We start from the raw sequence: 16375 nt of genomic DNA, 5'->3' as shown, positions 1-16375 counted from the left end.
AGTTTATGAATCTGTGTTCATAATTAAGTTTATTCTCCATCTCGCAGAAGTGAAAAGGGAGTTGGAGGATCTTACTGCTTGTTCTTTGCCCAGAACTTGATCTTATATCCCTAAATAGTGTTATATTTAACCAATCCCTAAAGTGTTACAGTGAAACCAGGTCACTGCTTAAAGAGGTCACCTGTCTAAACTGGCCATTGTGAAAATCCCCACATGTGCCAACTGTGTACAAAGTTACCTGTTTAATGCAGCCACCTCCTTACGTATAATGAGGTCAGAAAATTTTGTCCCTATGATGATCGGAATAGACAGGTTTCACTGTATAACCAAGGATCTAAGTAAAGGTACTTTTATCCAATTTGTCATTACCAGGATCTGAAAAGGATCTGTGGCCAAAAAGTGGAAGATTCTGTTGTACCCATTAAAGGACTATAGCTGTAGGGACTTGAGGGTACTGGGAGTACCTTTTCTTGTTAAATTTGTTACGTGTAAGAGCAGTGTCCCCATTCAATGGGTTTAGTAGAAAGTGTCTATTGTCCTTACCCTGTGGAGGATGACCACAGGAAGGTCCTTTTTGGAACCCTTGAAGTTCTTCAGTTTTGGTATAGTTGGAGTCTGCTCCAACCCATATCACTTTTCTTGAGATGAACATCCTGCTTTGGTTTAAACTACTTAACTACGTAGTATTCCTCAGCACTTGAACAGCTTCAGCATGTTTTCTCCACTCTCCAAAAAGGTTAAGAACTGACTTCGAAAATTCTATTCCTTGACCATGTAGGCCTGGATGTATCAATTCAGACAATTCAAATCTTCCTATTTTTCATGTGAGTTACGTGTAACTCACATGAACATTGCAAAAGCAGTGTGTGGCGGTACTCACAAGGTTGGCGTGTGCCATTTCCTTACCTAGCTCCTCATATGTGGCTACAAGGGGTCCAACTATAGATTCTGGAGGCAGCTACTTATCAGCATACTTCTCAATAACAATGACATTATTATTGTGTAATCAAACTTCTTGTTGCATTACATGTTGGCACTCACATCTGACAGACTGCAAGGCTCATTTTTGTCTAAAGGCCAAATATGGCACTAGTTGATTTTTGAATGAGGTAAAATGTTATCCTGACCATTGTCAAACCTTTATCTCTAAGTCTACCTCTGATATGAACCTTGTTAGATGTAGAGCAATTGAATGAAGTATTTATGGGTCCACAATTCCATTTGTGTGACAGGATCTGTCAGTTTGATGGCATTTACTAGTAGTGTAGTGATGGTTGCTGCCATTTGTCTCATCTGTTGCCATCCAGCGAATGGAATAACTTTGCACCACTCAGGCACTCCAAGTCTTGTGCAGGCAAGGGCAGTACTAACAACCCACACCACAAGAAGGCTATCCAAGTCTGTAGAACCCAAAGTTCCACAATGACCTCAACACTGCTAAGCGAGACATGGACAGTTGGCTATTTGTTCCCTGGTTAACACCAGACACCCGTTGATGTTACAACTGGGTGGGCTGCTTCCCCCAGTTGACACCAGGCCACCAGGTCCCCATTTTGCAGCTGGGTAAACTGGAGCAATGTGCGTAAACTTTCTTGCTCCAGGAAACAACAGGAACTTGAGCTCTAGCCACTCACTTGGCTATGCTGCTACTTCACACACACACACACACACACACACACACACACACACACACACACACACACACACACACACACACACACACACACACACACACACACACACACACACACACACACACACACACACACACACACACACACACACACACACACACACACACACACACACACACACACACACACACACACACACACACACACACACACACACACACACACACACAAAGCAAAAGCAAAACCTTCAGCTGCTGCTACACGGTCACGCTGCCCCTACTCAGGTGCTATGAGTCAGCGCAGGCATGCCCTCCTGGGGTAGGACTAGTAACCCACAGGAGGCTTTATTGTGTGAGTAGAATTCTGCACTTCATGTAATAGAGCTGTCACTGAGGAAAATTGACCTGTAGAAGTTTTAAATTTTCATTATACAGTGAAACCTGTCTAATTAGGTCACTGCATAAAGAGGTCACCTGTCTAAACTGGCCATTATAAAAATCCCCACATGTGCTAACTGTGTACAAAGTGTAGAGTGTTAAAGTGACCTGTATAATGCAGCCACCTCCTTAATGAGGTCAGAAAATTTTGTCCCTATGATGATCGGAATAGACAGGTTTCACTGTACAACCCATTGGTATAAAAATACATTGAAGAGCTGTTGTATTACTCAATGATATGTAAACCAAGTTCATTGAAATAGTTGAAAATCCAGTGTGTTTACAAGACAGTTTAATAAAATGATAACAAGTAGTGTTTGTCACAACTTAGAGACCTTTCTCACAAGTGTAGCATTGTTGTATTAAGATATATAATGGAGATTTCCCAGGGAGATTGGTAGCCTCATGAGGTACTGACATGTACTACTAAAAATAGTCTCCAGTGTTTTAAATTTTTTACTGCAATGCCATCATTGCCAGGAGCATTCAACCAAAGACCAAGGTCTATGTGAGTAGAGTCCTGTCACAAACACAGTGTTGGGCAAGTTACTTTGTAAAAGTAACTAGTTACATATTACATATTACTTGCAACTGAACTATTTAGTTACAGTTACATATTACCCATAAAATAAAGTAACTGTAATAGTATTACATATTATATTACTTTGTGTCCACAGCCTTAAGCTGTCACGTGTGAAACTACCACCTCATCACGTGACATGATTGCATTGTTGGACAATGTGTAAATCTTGGTTATAAGTGTGAATAAGCTTCATTCAGTAGGCCTCGTTACTTCGTTGTGGTTAGGCGTTACTCAGAGGATTACTAACAAGATTAGTAACTTCGTTACTTGTAGTAATAATATTATGTAATATTAGACTCGTTACAGTAACTATATTACTTAGGTAACGCGTTCCATTTGTAAGTTAAGTAACTTGCGTTATATTACCTGTTTTCATGGCATATTTCGTTATATTACTTTGTTACCACAAAAGTAATAATATTACATAACACATTACATAAGTAACGCGTTACTCCCAACACTGCACAAACATATAATCAAATCACTCATCCTGGTAGCTATAGTGTGGAAAACTCAACCTTGTTATCCTCTGCTCCTACATAGGTTGGTCAGAGAACTGGTTCTCATAGTTTAGTCATCAGAGAGTGTGTCCCCTGACAAAGTATACTGACCAGCCATGTGGATCATATCAAGGAGAGATACCAACGTAGCCGTCTTGCAGAAACAACCACTGTCTCTTGCTAATGGTACCATAAAGAAGACATTTTTCAAGTGTATCTTTGTCATCCAACCCGCTTTCTGTAAGGGAGTTTTCACTGTATGAAAACTCTCCATCTTAAAGTATTATGGTTGGCTCAGAGGAGGGCCAACACAAAGTAAGTGCTATCAAAAAGATTTCATGTTGATAACATAACTTACATTCCATTAATCACTGAAAACAAAATCTAAACTAGTGTTGTAGATTGTAAGGCTCCTCAAATCTGTTTAAGCCGTTCCCTGGTGGATGTTTATCTTCTATTTTGTATAGTAAGAAGTCTCCAATGGACCATGTTTATAGAAATCAAAACTATCGGGTTGAATGGGATTGATTACGCTGATGGATTTAGCATAAGAAATGCTTTCGATTGGCGCATATATTTTAGTATTACCTTCCCAAAATAAGTTCTCTGTACAAACCCTATGGCTTACGTGAACATGTCGGATCTCCTCTGGGTTGGCCTTTTCAGGTTGATAACTGGTCTCTGACCACCATCTTTTTTTTTAAGCACCTCACAATATGCTACAGAAGAAGCCCTTTGTCTGGGCTGTTTCTTCAGCATGGTTAGAATCTCCTCCTGCAAAAGGGTCTCATTCTTTCATAGGAGGTGATGGCTGTGTGGCATGGTCTCTTGACTATTGGGGCTGACAGGAGAGGGATGTGATAACCCTTTGTCACTGTTGAAAGGACTCATTGTCAGATTCCTCCGATTTGAATGGAACAGGCTAATTCTGCATGCAAAGAATTGGTAATACTTCTGTTATCAGAGATATTATGTTTGACAAGTTTCAACCTGCAACTTGCAGCTATGATAATGGGAGTAGTCCATTGATGTTGAGTGGTGGAATCTCTGCCACCATTGTGATAGTAACTGGTGCTACTTCTGGCTACTACTTGACTTATGCAATCTGTGGCATCACCCAATGTTGATCCTTAACACCTGTGGTGTTGATTTCCTATATCTTTCCTGTATTGGCTGCTGTTCACTGCCCATTTGTCAACACAAAGTATAAAGGTTTGCCTGTGTCCATTACTTAGGCTTGTAACAATACTAGGTTGTCATCTGCATATTTAGACTGTTTGGAAAGAATAAGTATGGGACATTTTTTGTGTACTAGGTTCTCTGTAGATTTTGTAGGTGCTTTGTTTTCACACTTCACTGGACAACACCTTGGTTAAGGTGACCTTGACCATGCTACCCAAGATCCTCAATGACTCATCTGTCTTGGTCTCTAATTCACCCGAGCATTCTGAAAATGTAATTCTTTACAGAGAATGTTTTAAAATGATTACTCACTAATTGTTATATCCCTTTAACACTCCTACATGTTCACACCTGATACTGATGTAGTACACGACTTCATATAATAATCCATAGGGCTTGTGGTAGTGTCTTTCTACAGCAGTTACTAAGTTACATAGTCCTTATACTATTGCTATTTAAAGGATGTCCCTTCGTTATGTTGTTTCAGGTATAATCAGATTAGAAAACAGCAATAATATAGAGGTGTGGCATAGCAGCCCAGCTCAATCTGGAAATAGTTGTTCAAGTATGTAGTCACATCAACTATAGTAAAATATTTTAGTCACGGTGACAGTTTCTCTCGGCTCTTCACTTATAACTAAGCCTAAATTTGACCTAGAGTTGTTGTAGTGTTTAGAATAGTTTGGAAGTAATTCCTAGAAGTGTTTCATAAAGTTTCCCCCAAATGCAATCTATCATAGGCTTCTTTGTTGGTCATCAAGTAAATGTCACACCCACTTGTGTTGTACCACCTGAATAAAGTAAAGACATCATTACAAGGCTTGAGGTTACTAAATCCAATGGTTTGAAGTCTATGAATGTATAGACTCTTTGTTACATAGAAATTATTATTATTATTAAAGCTTTATAGTGGCCAGCACTGAAGGTCTGACAGTAACATGAAGCCTTTGGATTAACCTAAAATGTAGCAGTATTTAGAATTATAACTGTATACATAACTCTTGGTGGAACAAATCCCTGTAAATGTTGTAGTAGTCGGGTGCTGCTGTTGATTTGATGCCCATGGGTTACTTGTAATTACCATATTTTGTATCACCAAAGATCTGTTGAGAAGAAACAAGGGATTTTATTTAGATCCTACCAATCAAATGACCTTGCTGTAGTGTAGTAATCACACCATATAGTAATATTGTGTGTCAATTCATATAACCATGTACCTACTGTGTGTACTGGAAAACTACATGTACGTATGATAATTGGGTACATGTGTTGATACTGCTGTTTGTCATGACGATGCTACGTAGCTCTTTAATCAAGGAAGCATGTGTCAGTAAAATCCCCAACTTTAATATATTTAGTGTTATTATTGTAATGACAAAGCTCAGAGATCCTTGACCTACCATAAAACAGCCCAAAATCAAACATAGGTTAATTGTTAGCTGAAATAATTTCATATGCACATGGATTGCTTACACAGTTACTGCTAGCATAGATAATGTATGCCATCAGGAGCTTATGAGCTGCCGAAGGTGGCGAAGGAGCATGAAACTTATGCTGCCTGCCGGGTTCCATCACAATCCAAATTGTTTGCCGATTAGTTTCCTTATAAGGAAGCTAAAATCTTGTTATTGGAAGCCTTATACGGAATTGCGCATGACAAAATATCATGGGGCGGTAGTATCACAAGCTCAGCTATAGCGGGCTGTGTTCATTGTCAAGGAGGCCTAAGTACATGACTAAACCATCGCCAAAGCGTGTACGCTTTGACAATGAGGGAACACCAAGGCGTTACAGAAGAAGTACAGGGAGGCGACTGGCAGTGACCCATGGCGACGGTGAAGCTTAGCCTAGCCTTTCTTTTCTTCAGCTGGGTCTTCCTCTTTTTGGATGGTGGCGGACTGGTCTTCACTTCCACCTCAACTACAGCATTCATTACTGCACATGGAATTACGCATGCCAATTACATAATATTCGCACGTGTCATATCCAATTTATTTCAAATGATGTGACGTAATTTGGATTGTGATGGCACCGAGTTTCATGCTCCTTCTCCGCCTTCAGCGGCTCATAAGCACCTGATGTCATATAGATTGGAAACGCCTGTATTATTTACGTAGTGACGTCATGGGCCATCCTCATTTCGCTGCATGTAAACTTTATGGTAGAAGATTTCGCTGTTCTTGTAACCAGCAAATTAGTGTTTGTTGTTTACAGCTGGGTTAGTTACCACCTACACTAATCGGAGGCTGGACTGGGTAGGGACGCTGGAGAGTAGTAAACAGCACTGTAAGAAAATTCATGTTCAAAGGTGAAATATGGTGTTTCAAAATGGTTGTACAAATTTCCTGAAGAAAAAACAAAAAAAACAGAAAGTGCAGTATTGTTTCTTTGCAGCTGTTTACACCACTTGTAGCAGGTAGAGTGTAGTAGGCTAACTAGATATTCACTGCTTTGGTGCATATTTCCACTGTTTCGACAAAACGTCAAAAAACAGGTACTACTTTGTGCAATTGTTTAGCTCAAGCTGAGCAGTACTGTAGCATAAAATCTATTTCAATGTATCATACATTTCTTTGGTTGTGTAAATGTGGTGACAAGAAGTCTGCTAATAGTACTGCTGCTGAAATATTTGCTGGTGCGTACCTGCCATTGTCACCTGTCACAAACAATATTTCTCCCAAAGTCCACAGACACATTGTGTTCTCATTCAGTACACAACACAACACAATAAACAATGTAAAAGGAATATCGCCTTCAAACTGGCCTTCAAACAAGCCAGAGAAAGCCAAACAGCTGCTCAACACATTTCCTAGTGTAATTGATGCACTGTAACTAGGATAGGAAAAAATTTAACGGGTGTTTCCTATCCATACATTATCTGTGCTGCTAAGATAGTTTTTACTTCTAATGGCTTGAAGTTCACCACTGAGAAGAAGCAGCAGCAATTAAACAAGTAGTAATAGTTCATTGTTGTTTACATCAGGGAATATGGTAGCATATTTCAACACTATCACGTTTTATATCATATCTGATGATTTTTTGGTGTTAAAAAGATATTGTATGAAAATTAAGAAATTGCTTTCCGGTTGGTTGCAGAAACAGTATCCAAAGCATTACATATCCTGCCTATTTGATTAAAGTGTACCACAACAGGAAACACCAATTAAAACTTAACAGTTAAAAGGTAACATGAGTACGCCTGCTAGAATTGTGTTTATAAATATCTGATAGCAATAATATGTGGTTCTCACACTGAATACTGGATTCTATATTTCCAGTATTACCAGATCTTGTGGTCCCCTGGTTCTTGTTTGTGAATGTCCATATTAACAACAACAGGCTTAAGAGTATCATAACTGAAATTCTATTCATCATACAGTATGGTAGTACTGTATAGTAGGGATCGTGAAGGTTTGGACTTCCTTGCCCAAAAATCACCTCAATCTCATTTTTCCTTTGTGACAGACAGTATTGGTTAGGCATAGCCAAGCATACTACTAACTGACTGTCCAACTGACCCACTAATTGACCGACTGACTTACTAATGCCTTCAGACAAGTGCACCTCAATAACAACCAAGGCTATAAGCTTGTTTTTTGCTATTAAACGTCACTTCATCCTGATAGGAGCTTTTTGGCATACCCATAGTAAAATGCATGGATCATGGACTTAACTTTGTTCTTCTTTGTGTCTCATTTCTCTTTGCTGACAGCTCAAGGTGTTGATTTGTGCTAGTGCGTAGTGGCTTCCCCAATGTGTATTTTCCTATTTTCCATAGTAGCTACTAGATTGATTGCAGAAGTGCTTCTCAAACTGTTCATTTGCAACACTGTGTAATGGACTGAACATAGCTGAAAACAAATCATAATAGTCTTTCACTTTTCAGTTGGTAATTGATAGTTGGGTTGTGTGTTCAGGCAATATCGTTAAGTTGCCATTCTTTCTTTTGATGTATATGTGTGGATTCACCAGTCATAATAAGCGAGATCCGCAATAATGTTTCTTGATGTTGCGATTACAAAATTTGGTGTCATAATTGACCAAATGGCCATGTTAGTGTGGGGGCTTCAGAGACTTTGGCGCACAGTATTCGAAATGAATGTTGTCTGTAGTGTTTTACACATGGAACCACGAGATAATAAAGGCAAGAAGTAGTACACATACCATGACAGTACAAAACACACTTCATTGAGGAAAGCAGACCTCGAAAATTTTAAATTCGGACACAAAAAGGCTTATTTGTATTGCATTATATACTATATGCCTCACCTTCGCCCTTTTTAAAATTTATAAATGCTATCATAGGGAAGCACTATATCGCCCAATACCTCCCTGTACAAAGTCCCCATACTACGGTGACCATTTTGTTTTATGACATCATAGATATACACGAAACGTAACTGAAACGTCATTGCAGATATTGCTCATAATGTTAACAAACAAGTACAAGGAAAAAGTTCAAATAGACAAAATAAAGTAGTGAAACAAAGAAGTTCACCTACGCCTGCAGATATAATAGTGGACATTCTATCCCAATGTACTTATGTGGGTATTAAATGTCCACTAACATATCTGCAGGTGTACACAACCTTCCTTGTTTCACTACTTTATTTGTCGATGTCCCTACCTACTCAAATGAAAATTTCTAATTTTTCCATAAAATAGTTGGACTTAGAAACAGAGTTATAACATAAGGACTCATGATTAACCAGAAAGTGTTTAGTGTGTGGATATCCTCTATAATTATTATTCCTTACAACAAAATCTGTCTAGTTCCAATGATTTCTGGTGCAAATCTGGCTGCAACATATGAAAACATATTTAGTGCCCCTTAGTACATCAAGACACACGGTAGTGTGTCGTGCGGCCCAAGAAGCCGGCGCGCAACACCCGTGAGTATATTGACAGGAAGGAAGAAAATGCAATTTTCGCACCTCCGTAGCTCTGTGCTGCCTTGATGAAACAAGACGATTTTTGCTGTGGACACTCCCTCCACCTTCAGCACTCCACATTCCAAATTTGAGCGAAATTGCTTCAAGCGTTCCCGAGATATGCGACTTCAAAAATTGGCTTAGTTTCTTCGTTTTTTTTTCTTCTTATTTTTCTTCCTCTTTTCGCACACTTACAAAAACTGCTATAAAACGCGAACGCCATATTCGATTGCCTTGAAATTTGGCACACTGAAGCGGGGTATAAAGGCGCATCTCTGTACCAACTTTGGCTAGGATACGATAAACAGGAAAAGAGTTATGATCGATTATTCACGAAAAATAACACCAATATGTTGTCACGCCTACAGGGTAAACCGCATATGGGAAGAAGCTGAAAATCGGTGGGTGAATAGGTTAACTATTGAACCTCAAACCTTTTGTGGTTTGAAAGAAATCGAGCTAAAAACCAGGAAGATACAACGAAAAACCAACAGTGTGTAACAATTATGCAATCGAGATTAGCTAATAAAAAACGATTACTTGCCACGCCTACCAGATAAACCGCTTGGGGTAATGCTTTGAAAATCGCTGTATAGATGGAGTAATCATCTTAGAAAAGCTCTTCAATGGTGTAGAAGAATCAGACTTAAAGCCACGGAGTTATAACACGAAATCCAACTTGGTGCAGCAAGTGCGAGATTGAGATACTCTAATAGAGCAGTCACCCTGAAGAGAATTCAAGAGATCAGCTAGAAACAGGTAACCTGTATAGAGATCAGCTACAAACAATTCACCCTGTAGAGTGATCAGCTACAAACAATTCACCCTGTAGAGAGATCAGCTAGAAGAAGTTACCTTGTAGGGAGTTCATGCAACTATAGAAAGAGATAGTTAAGCTAGAAGAAATCACCTTGTAGAGTTCAGCTACAAAGAAACTACCATGTAGAGAGTTCAACTACAAACAAATCGCCCTGTAGAGAGATCAATAGAAGAAGTTACCTTGTAGATAGTTCAGCTACAAAGAAACCATCATGTAGAGAAATCAGCTGCAAAAAAATCACCTGTAGAGAGTTCAATTACAAACAAATCTCCCTGTAGAGAGATCAGCTAGAAGAAATTATCTTGTAGAGAGTTCATCTACAAACAAATCACCCTGTAGAAAGATCAGCTAGAAGAAGTCACATTGTAGAGAGTTCAGCTACAAAGAACCATCATGTAGAGAGTTCAGCTGCAAAGAAATCACCTGTAGAGAGTTCAGCTACAAACAAATCTCCCTGTAGAGAGATCAGCTAGAAGAAGTTTCCTTGTAGAGAGTTCAGCTACAAACAAATCATCCTGTAGAAAGATCAGCTAGAAGAAGTTACCTTGTGGAGAGTTCAGCTACAAAGAAACGTTCAGCTACAAACAAATCACCTGTAGGGAGTTACGCTACAAACAAATCTCCTTGTAGAGAGATCAGCTAGAAGAAGTTTCCTTGTAGAGAGTTCAACTACAAACAAATCACCCTCTAGAAAGATCAGCTAGAAGAAGTCACCTTGTAGAGAGTTCAGTTACAAAGAAACCACCACGTAGAGAGTTCAGCTACAAACTAGTGACCTTGTAGAGACATCAGTTACCTTGTAGAGAGTTAAGCTACAAAGAAACCATCATGTAGAGAGTTCAGCTGCAAACAAATCACCTGTAGAGAGTTCAGCTACAAACAAATCACCCTGTAGAAAGATCAGCTAGAAGAAGTCACCTTGTAGAGAGTTAAGCTACAAAGAACCATCATGTAGAGAGTTCAGCTGCAAAGAAATCACCTGTAGAGAGTTCAGCTACAAACAAATCTCCCTGTAGAGAGATCAGCTAGAAGAAGTTTCCTTGTAGAGAGTTCAGCTGCAAAGAAATCACCTGTAGAGAGTTCAGCTACAAACAAATCACCCTGTAGAAAGATCAGCTAGAAGAAGTCACCTTGTAGAGAGTTAAGCTACAAAGAACCATCATGTAGAGAGTTCAGCTGCAAAGAAATCACCTGTAGAGAGTTCAGCTACAAACAAATCTCCCTGTAGAGAGATCAGCTAGAAGAAGTTTCCTTGTAGAGAGTTCAGCTGCAAAGAAATCACCTGTAGAGAGTTCAGCTACAAACAAATCACCCTGTAGAAAGATCAGCTAGAATAAGTTTCCTTGTAGAGAGTTCAGCTACAAACAAATCACCCTGTAGAAAGATCAGCTAGAAGAAGTTACCTTGTGCTATAAAGAAACCATCATGTAGAGAGTTCAGCTGCAAACAAATCACCTGTAGAGAGTTCAGCTAGAAACAAATCTCCCTGTAGAGAGATCAGCTAGAAGAAATTACCTTGTAGAGAGTTCAGTTACAAAGAAACCACCATGTAGAGAGTTTAGCTGCAAAGAAATCACCCTGTAGAAAATTCAGCCACAAACAAATTGCCCTGTAGAAAGATCAGTTAGAAGAAGTTACCTTGTAGAGAGTTCAGATACAAAGAAATCACCCTGTAGATAGATCAGCTAGAAGAAGTTACCTTGTAGATTATTCAGCTACAAACATTCACCCTGTAGAGAGAGCAGCAAGAAGAAGTCACCTTGTAGAGTGTTCAGTTACAAAGAAACCACCATGGAGAGTTCTATGATAAATATATGTATTATATATATAATTTGTACATTTACTGATAAAATCAGAAATATTTAAAGTACATCTGCTTCACCTTTTCTTCTTCCTGTAGTAAAGAAAAAAAGACAGGTTAAAAAAGTCCCAAAGCTTTGGGGTATACAAATACAAAAAGAAATGAAATCTAATCCAAAACAGCCAAGCTGTAAAAAAACAGTGCGGCCCTCAAAAAGGCTATGGTGAAAAAAGATGTGAAATCCAAGGTGGCGGCCAAGAAATTGGCTGTGATGGTAGGTTAATGGTACAAATTTTAATAACGGCAATTTAGGTGATTTTTTTTGCCAAGACCAAGTGGCAAAAAAATTCACTTGAATTGTCGTTATTAAAATTTTTACCATTAACCTACCATCACAGCCATTTCTTGGCCGCCACCTTGGATTTCACATCTTTTTTCACCATAGCCTTTTTGAGGGCCACACTGTTTTTTTACAGCTTGGCTGTTTTGGATTAGATAAACTTATCTGGAAAATCAGGACATATCATACAGTATGGTAGTACTGTGTATTAGGGATCATGGAGGTTTGTACTTTCTCACTAAAAAGTTCACCAGAAATCAGCCTTATAATATCTTCATGGTACCTTGGCAGTATTGGTTAAGTATAACCAAGCCCAAAAGTGCCTTCAGTAATAGTTCCAATAGGTTGCCATGATTTTTTTTCAGTGGAATGTTTTCTACTGACTGACTGACTAATGCCTTCAGTCAAGCATAACTCGATAACAGCTAAGGCTACAGGCTTAATTTTTTCACTGTTAGATGTCAGTTCAGTCTGACAGGTGCCTTTTGGCATACCACAATACATGCATCATGGATTTTACCATTGTCCTCCGTTTATCTTTGCTGACAGTGTGAGGTGTTGATTTGTAGTAACACATAATGACTTCCTTATATGTTTGTAATGGAAATTGTCCATACTTTCTATAGTGACTGTACCAGAACATATAGTTGAAAATGAAGTGTAATGACCAGTTCACATATTTGATGGTTGGGACACACATTTAAACAATTATAATAATTTCTGACACCATTCTGTCTTTTGATGTAGTATACAGGTGTTCACCAGTCATAATTACAAAAAAAAACAAACAAGTGTGAGTTCATAGAAATAAAATTAGTAAAACAAGGGAGGCTGCCCACACCTGAAGATATACTAGTGGGGATTTAATCCCCAAATTAGGGATTTAAAAGTTTATCGGTGACTACTCTTGCTTTACTACTTTCTGTGATCCCTAAAATGGTACATTAACAGGTTGCACTGTATTTGGCATCATTGCAGAGTGAGGAGTAGAGTGAATATACACACTTAAGGTTGGCAATGGCATAAAATCAAAGAGAAAGTGACAATTGTGACCCACTGGTTGTTTTCACAAAATTCACTGGGTAAAATACGTGTGCTACATAAAAATTTACACTCGTTTTAATCACTTCAGTATGCAGTGAAACAAAGTTCAATTCAACAAACCTATACACCATCAGTTCATAAGGAATAAGAAAATCTTTGTTTAGTGTTCATGCAGCATAAGACATGTAAGTTATAGGCACTTATTTACAATGCAGTAGATATAATGTTTACCATTTTCATTTCATTGTTGGAATGGCCATCAACATGGAGGTGTACAGGGATACCTTGATCGATTTGCCAGTTCATGGTGAACAGATTTATTCTGGTCTTGAGTTATGGTTTAGAAAGTGCCCGTATTTTATTTGCTGTTTTGTTGCTGTACAAATTGAATTTTGTTTCTGTTCCAGCTGTCTAATGTTATAACACCATCACAAAAGGCTGAAACTTTGGCTGTCCACTCCTTTGTTGCTATAGATAGCAGAGAAGCAATAAAATGGAATTTGGAAAAAGACTGGTTTTTGCATAGTAGATCACAAATTATATTTAGCAGTCAACACTCACAAATAGTTAAGGTGCTAATTTTACCAAACATGATTTACTGTGTTCTGACATGTGCTATTTTTGTCTCCTTCTTAGTGTAGATTAGAGACCTAGCATGAGGATCTTTGTGGTTTTTAATATCCACAAAGATCCAAGGGTGTGGTCTCTAACCGACTTAGAAAATGTATGCATTTTATATGGGCATATAGGTGGAGTCATTGTGGGATTGGGTTATATGTCTTGCTAAAATCGTCACACACTGTTACGGAAGACTGAACGTGCTTTTGTCAAAGTGCTGAAAAAATCAAAGCTCGCACCGCTTCCTTTCACAAGCTAGACTTGGATCTGGCACAGCTGGGAAACAGATAATAATGTCGAGCCGGGTTAGCGGTATCCAGTGCCCGTGGTGTCACAGCAGTGTAATGAACACATGTGTTGAAGAAGCAGCTTGTGTGGATTTATTCAATGGAAATGAGTTGTCACAAGTTGTGCCTTCAGTGGTGCCACAATACTGCACGAAGAACAGGCATGATTTCGAATGAGGTTTTGAATATGGACACACCCACATTACACGTAGCGTAAAATAACATTTCTACAAAGAAGCTTACCCATTTAGGTCTTAGTAAAGTCCATCCATAAGACGAAAACACTCTAGAAACAGATGGGCACTAAACAGAATTTTCCGTGATATTTCTGGACTTCTCCGTTCATCGTAACAAACGTACGTACAACGTTATATTGTACCTCCCATAATCGAATTCCTTTAGGCATGCCTATAAAATGAATAGAGTGGTTAACCACATGTTGGTCTGGGTAACTGGTCTCCCATTGCAGGCTATCAGCCTGAATATGCTTGGAGGGAGCATTGCAAATCAATATTCAAAAGTGAGCCTTGTAATGCTTGAGGTCTTTTCTGCTAGCAGGTTTCTAACCATTTTAAGAACCTGCTAGCAGGTCTCTTAGTGGATTTTAAAGACCTCATTTTTGCCAAAGATCAAAGCATATTATGCATACCATTTTCTAATAGTTGTTAATTCTTGTTCACAGCATATTTGCATGTTTTCACATGTGTTGTTTGTTTACATGTTGTGTTGTTTATTTACATGTTGTGTTGTTTATTTACATGTTGTGTTGTTTATTTACATGTTGTGTTGTTTATTTACATGTTGTGTTGTTTGTTTACATGTTGTGTTGTTTATTTACATGTTGTGTTGTTTGTTTGCATGTTGTGTTGTTTGTTTACATGTTGTGTTGTTTGTTTACATGTTGTGTTGTTTATTTACATGTTGTGTTGTTTGTTTACATGTTGTGTTGTTTATTTACATGTTGTGTTGTTTGTTTACATGTTGTGTTGTTTGTTTACATGTTGTGTTGTTTATTTACATGTTGTGTTGTTTGTTTACATGTTGTGTTGTTTATTTACATGTTGTGTTGTTTGTTTACATGTTGTGTTGTTTGTTTACATGTTGTGTTGTTTGTTTACATGTTGTGTTGTTTATTTACATGTTGTGTTGTTTGTTTACATGTTGTGTTGTTTGTTTACATGTTGTGTTGTTTATTTACATGTTGTGTTGTTTGTTTACATGTTGTGTTGTTTATTTACATGTTGTGTTGTTTATTTACATGTTGTGTTGTTTGTTTGCATGTTGTGTTGTTTGTTTACATGTTGTGTTGTTTATTTACATGTTGTGTTGTTTATTTACATGTTGTGTTGTTTGTTTACATGTTGTGTTGTTTGTGTTGTGTTGTTTATTTACATGTTGTGTTGTTTGTTTACATGTTGTGTTGTTTATTTACATGTTGTGTTGTTTATTTACATGTTGTGTTGTTTGTTTACATGTTGTGTTGTTTATTTACATGTTGTGTTGTTTGTTTACATGTTGTGTTGTTTGTTTACATGTTGTGTTGTTTATTTACATGTTGTGTTGTTTGTTTACATGTTGTGTTGTTTGTTTACATGTTGTGTTGTTTGTTTACATGTTGTGTTGTTTATTTACATGTTGTGTTGTTTGTTTACATGTTGTGTTGTTTGTTTACATGTTGTGTTGTTTATTTACATGTTGTGTTGTTTATTTACAGAGGAATGTAGACCTGCTAACAGAGAACATTATTCTTAGTAATAGTACATGTAATGTGTCACTGTATTTGGTAACTTTTTAATTTGTTGTGTAATTATTCATCACTGTACATGGTGTATGCTCTATTAGAGAGTTTGATTCGTACTTGATATCTGTACAGATGTTTTTTCTACTCTGAATGGTAAGATTTTGTGTTACCTTGAGAAAGAATCACAGTAGCTTGTATTGGTTCCATTATTGATTCTACCCCACTACCCATCTCAGATAGAAGTCCTACACATAAAACACTTTCCTAAAGTTTCTTCAATTCTCCTGTGCCCTATCAATAACTGTGGCCAGCCAGCAGGTGCACATGCCTCAATTTCTACACCATGATACTAAAATTAGAACTACTCTGTCATTTTTGAACTGGTAGGCTTTAAATTTCCAGACGGGTAACCATAGTATCTGCTTCAAAAAAAGGGTTTGTCATTTTTTGATAGGAC

At 38.0% G+C, this 16375-nt stretch overlaps 1 long non-coding RNA gene across 1 annotated transcript in view; it reads left to right on the top strand.

The window, feature by feature from the left end:
* The window catches only part of LOC136265941 (uncharacterized), a 35125-nt gene extending 19084 nt beyond the window's left edge, over nt 1-16041 (top strand). Inside the window, exon 3 of the long non-coding RNA XR_010705811.1 lies at nt 15892-16041. This is a non-coding gene — a long non-coding RNA (uncharacterized lncRNA). The remainder of the gene's footprint in view (nt 1-15891) is intronic.
* The last annotated feature ends 334 nt before the right edge of the window (nt 16042-16375 follow it).

The sequence above is a fragment of the Dysidea avara genome, chromosome 9 (assembly GCF_963678975.1).
Source record: "Dysidea avara chromosome 9, odDysAvar1.4, whole genome shotgun sequence".
Lineage (NCBI taxonomy): Eukaryota > Metazoa > Porifera > Demospongiae > Dictyoceratida > Dysideidae > Dysidea > Dysidea avara.
The sequence above is the reverse complement of the archived record's forward strand: the minus strand, read 5'-3'. Positions and strand labels throughout refer to the sequence as shown.